Source organism: Nicotiana sylvestris, chromosome 6 (genome assembly GCF_000393655.2).
Source record: "Nicotiana sylvestris chromosome 6, ASM39365v2, whole genome shotgun sequence".
NCBI lineage: Eukaryota > Viridiplantae > Streptophyta > Magnoliopsida > Solanales > Solanaceae > Nicotiana > Nicotiana sylvestris.
The window spans coordinates 22,421,735-22,427,595 of record NC_091062.1 but is presented as its reverse complement, the minus strand read 5'-3'; positions in this window follow the sequence as shown (position 1 = coordinate 22,427,595).

Sequence of the window (5,861 nt, the reverse complement as noted above, 5' to 3'; positions counted from 1 at the left end):
CAACCACATTGCGAACCTTAGCCAATTGTTTGAATAACCATCTGATTGAACCTCTTTTACCTCCCATGAGCACTTGAATGGCTTTGAAATATGAAAAAGTTAAAGCGTGGGGTGGTGGTTTGGTTTTTGAGTGGAACCAATGAAATAGAGGAAAGGTGCAGCTTTTGGAAAAGTAAAAGAAAAAGCACCACTTAAAAGAAAAAAAGAAAAAAAATGAATAAATATAGTAGTTGATAAGTGGTAGCTTGATACAAATGCACCTAAAGGAATCGGTGGTTGTAAATAAAAATGTGATGGAACGTTTGGTGGACACAAGTATGATTTTGAAGGATAATGTGATTGTATTAAAAGTGCTTAGGGAAGTTAGTCATTATATCCAAATTTTTCATACCCACCCCTTAGCGTACATTACAACCAAGTGAAGTCCTAATTGATCTTAGATTGAATAGGCTCGATTAGTCAATTCACATCTTTGTGGCATATAAATGTTCTTTTTGAGAGTGAGAGAATTTTTTCTATCTAAGTTCCTAATTGTTCTTAATAATACTCCCTCCGTTTCAATTTATATGAACCTATTTCCTTTTTAGTCTGTGCCAAAAAGAACGACCCCTTTCCTTATTTGGAAATAATTTACCTTTACACAATGATTTATAGCCACACAAAATATATGTGCCTCATTTTACACCACAAGATCAAAAGTCTTCTCTCTTTTCTTAAACTTCGTGCCCAGTCAAATGGGTTCACATAAATTGAAATGGAGGGAGTATTATTTTTGGACCTAATCTCTTGTGTAATGTGAGGGTATGTTAGTCACGAAGGAAAGGCAAGTCTTGACTTCTGTATAGAATAGTTTGAGTAAGTATGAATATTGCATGGCACGTGAGATTCGACTTTTGAGGCAAAGGTTGTTCACTACTAGGTGCAACTTTGGTGAATTGTTCTTGGTGTAATACGTTAAAGGAAAAGCTTGGGGAAGGAACTTTGATAGAGTGTGGTGGATTTCTCGAGGACTAGCAATGATTTAAGTGTGGGGTGTTGATAATAGACTATATAGACGATATTTACACCTAAATATACCATGCTTTATTGTTGTTTGAAATGCTAACTGATAACAAAATGCTCTACTTGGTGTTCTTTTGCTTCGCAGGGATTAATCCAAGTCAGGAAGAACCATGGAGTATTTTGGAGTCAATAATGTAGAAAAAAGGCCAATCAAGAAGCACCCCAGCGGAAAGAAGCAAAAAAGAGGACTGGGCTTGAGCCACCGCGACTGCGGCTGGACCGTGGTAGGCTAATGAAGCGAGGCAGAATGATTGTCTCTCACCGCGGTCGCGCCACATTTTGCCATGGCCGCGATGAACTGTGCAATTGCCAAGAACTTTTGGGACCAAAGTGTAAATCGGGGAAAACGTATTCCAAGCCCTTATTAACTCAAGAAACTCGCCCAAGAAAGGGTCAAGCTTGTTTTTAGACTACTTTGGAGGCAAGAACAAGTGTGAGAAGGCTAACCAAACGTTAGAGATTTTCTATCTTCTCGTTATTATTGCAATTACACATTATGAACAATTTTGTAGTTTTATCTTGTTTTGTTATGAGTAGCTAATTCCTTAGTCTAAAGTTTGATGGAACCTATTGAAGGATGAACTTTATGTTTTGTTAATATAGTTTGCCCAGTTTAATCTCTATTTGTTCAACTACGTTGTTGTTGTAACTAATTGATAGGATCCTCAATTAGCTGTGCCTATTTAGTGTGCATAAATCGGGATAGAGTGCATAATTAGGTAATTGTTGAACAACACCACTCCAAAAGTATATGAGGGATCAATAACCAAGGGTTTAAAGGCGGGATTAGGGATAACGAAGCATTGGGTGCAATCTAAAGTCTGTAATATATAAAGACAGCTAGCGTAAATCGGGAGAGTGCGTCTAGTAAATTGTCGTGATTACTCGGGAGAGATTTACGGTAATAAGAGTGCTCCTGATTGACAGAGACGATTAGGCGAATCTATGTGAAACATAACCGGAAGGGATTCCATCAATAGGGAAAATCATAACCTTAGATCCTTTTCTTAATTGTTTATAACTTAATCATAGTTAGTCTTTATTTGCTTAATTACAGTCAGTCTTAGTTAGTAGAAACATACTCAGTTGTTATTCAAAACGTTTTGGAAGTTGATTACGTAGAATCTCGTAAGTCTAATTAGAGTAATTGATAGGTTAATTCCTTGTGGGTTCGACTCTGGGCGAAATACTCAGATTATATTTGCAACGTCCGCTTGTCCTTTTTATAAGGCATAGTTTGGCGTGATCAGGGTTGTGGGAGTATTTTTAAAATTATAAGCCATATATCTTTTTATTTTATAAGTGTCCTATCTATTTCCAAGTGGCTTCTTGCTTGAAGCCTAGTGGCGAAATACTCTTAGATAATTGGTGCATGGGTTTCACATGTGATATTATTTTAAAAGATTATTTGACAAATGACTTTACCAAGCCTAGTGGCATTTTGCATGAGATGTTTTGGCATCTTGCATGAAAGAAAAATGACAAATAAGATACTTGTCATGAAACTAAATTCATTTTCATGCTATAAATAAGATGGTCATTTGCCATCATAACGATCAGAAATATTTTTTCTCTTTCTTCGATCCTTACACGTTTTGTGCAATTATTTGTTACACAAAAATTATCTTCTTCAAGTCCTTATCACTACCCAATGATTACTCATAATTATTGTGTATTTTCTTTATTAGCTTAATCATTTCCTGCTACTAAATTGTTCATTTTTTCCGGTTTATTTCTTAGACTTGGTGGTATATTTAATTTTGCTGATTCGTGAATCCTCTAAATAAATACTGGTGGGCTTATTTAATTCTGGAGAAATATTTTACATTGTTGAAATAATTTTTTAGGACAATGCCCAACACGACTCAAGGCAATTCGTGTATTTTCGCTCACAAATATTATTGCAGTATTGTTGTTATTTTCCTGTGCTATTTCCCCACAGGTACAACTAAACACATGAAAATTAAACTTCCTTAGAGGTATAGGATATCTGAATTGTTTTTTCTACAAGCACTATGTGATGGAGTAATCCAAATAATGGATTGTACCACCAAACTAAGCCTAAATAGCAAATGCTTAATCTGACAATCATTTTCAATGCAATGGTTTTTATTGTTTTTACCAAAATAAAAGAGGAGTAAAATTCAAATTCAATTTGGAGAAGAGAAAACAACAATGTCTAGGGTGAATTTATAATGGTGAATTAAGATGAAAAAACACTAAAAATCATACAATTATAAAAGGTAGGCTAAAACATTATTATTGTTTGAACCTGAAAAGTTGAACAACTAGATTCGAAAAGCAAGAAAATCATAAATTTTGCGGCAGTCATTCATTATATGATTTTTTCTCCTATAATATTTAAATATTTTGAATACATTTTTTATATTTATCCTTATAATAAAATCTCATTATTGGCAAGTAATAAATCAAGGTACTTAGCATCTACTTCTCTGCAGGGTTATTTCATGAATTCTCAGAATTCAGCGCCCAGTCATGTCCCATTCTAACAAAAGCTTTTTTTTCATGATCATAATCATCAACTATGCGATCAACACATCGTCGGACCAAAGAATATCTAGTAAAAGCTGAATTAGCATGGAAGATATAAGACCAGAATATCTATATTCTGGGAGGCGAAAAGCGAGCTAGAATATAGAGCTGAATGAGATGGCTATATTCAGGAAATGGAACCATGGCTACGATCATTTCATTGACTGATGAGTTCGTAGCCATTGAAACAAAAGGAGAATGAATCATAGCGTTGGGCTTAAAATATATACGTACTTGTCTCGTATGTTCAACAGCCAATGTTCCTTTACATTTAATATATTCCCATACTATCTTTTAGAATATGTAATATGCAAATTTAGGAAGTCAAACTAAGAGATCCCTCGATATGTTGAAGTTGAGCTATTTTTACACTACCTAATATTTGAAGTTTATTAATAAAATTAGTTCCGATTTGCACCGAATTGACTCACTAAAAGGGGAAAACATTCTTTGCTAGTGACAGAAATCTAACTATTCACGTAGCTCATGACTTCGTGTAGTAGTAGTAGTAGCAAGCTTTATGCCATTTCTCTTTCTGCACATATTTCTGTGTATTTAACTAATTCTACTTAGACGTCCGAGTTAAGAAGTAACTTGAATTTTTTTCCAGATATACATACATTTGATTACAATTTACACCCACCCCACAGAGAAAAGTGATTTATAGTCAAACTACAACCTATATAGTGTTAAGTGTGAATATCAATTTCATAGTTTTTAAATAAAATTTACATATTATCTATAGACATTAAAACTATCTAAAAGTATAATGTAATAATAATAATAATAATAATAATAATAATAATAATAATAATAATAATAATGTAGTTCTTGTATTAACTAACTAGATTGAGCTCGGCCATAGGCGGATCTATATTACAGATAAATGGGTGCATGAAAATTGTAATTTTTCTGAAGATTCATAAACTTCAAATAGTGGTTGCACTGAGCATAGTTGGGTTAAAGAATCACAACATGTGAACTCAAATATTTAGTCAAAGTCATGGAAGTTCCAAGAGAATCGATTGGACCGAGTACCTCAATCTAGAAAGAAATGCAACTGAAAAAGATGAAGGTCCAGGTTAATTAAATCTTTGGTTTTGATTTTTCGATTTGGAAGTGCAATTATTCGGAAAGACTAAGGTGAGAACTACTACCACTGGGGTGTGGGAGTTTGGGGGGAATGCTTTGTATGATGTATTATGACTTATGTGAATCGTCGGCTTTGAATTTCAGATTATTCGGAATTGATTTTGAAGAATGATTCTCAATTAGGAAGCTTTAAATTGGAAGAGTTGACCAAGTTTGACATTTTAGTATTTGACCTTGGATTGGATTTTTGATGGTTCCGTTAGCTCTGTTGGGTGATTTTAGACTTAGGAGTACGTCCGGATTGTGATTTGGAGGTCCGTAGTAGAATTTGCCTTGGAATGACAAAAATAGAATTTTGGAAAGTGGACTTTTTGATATCGGAGTCGGATTTCGATTCCGGAAGTTGGAGCAGGTCCGTAATATCAAATGTGACTTGGGTACAAAATTTGAGGTCAATCGGACGGGATTTGATAAGTTTCGTCATCCGTTGTGGAAATTTGAAGTTTCAAAGTTCATTGATTTCAAATTGAGGTGTGATTCGTCATTTTGATATTGTTATGTGTATTCTGAGGCCTCAATTAGATCTGTGTTATGTTATGGGACTTGTCGGGATGTTCAGACGTGGTCTCGAGGGACTCGGGTGAGTTTCAGACTATTTTTCCTTCATTTTGAATTGTTGGTTCTGCAGAACTCTGAGTATCTGGTTTCCTTAATCGTGATCACGGGGCACGGATCGCAATCACGTAGAGTTGTTTGAAGGTTGGGAGAAATTGTTCATCGCATTTGTGAGTCTTGAGATGCGTTCACGGAGGTTGCTGCAATTTGAGCATCGCGTTCGCGTAAGCCTGCACGCGTTCACGTTGAGTGCTTGACTGATGTGATGACCCAAAAGGTCATCACTTGTTTTAGAACTAAATGTTGTGTTTCGAGGCCTTAAAATAACTTTTTTGTCTCAACTCGATTTGCGTGTACAGTCCGGGCATGTATCCGGAAAGCCATTATTTGAAAATCTGTGAAAATGATGAATTTTGCTTTTAAAATGTATTTAGGTTGACCTCGGTCAATATTTTGGGTAAATAGACCCAGACCCATGATTTAACGGTCCCGGAGGGTCCGTAGAAAAATATGGACTTGGGCGTATGCCCGTAATGGAA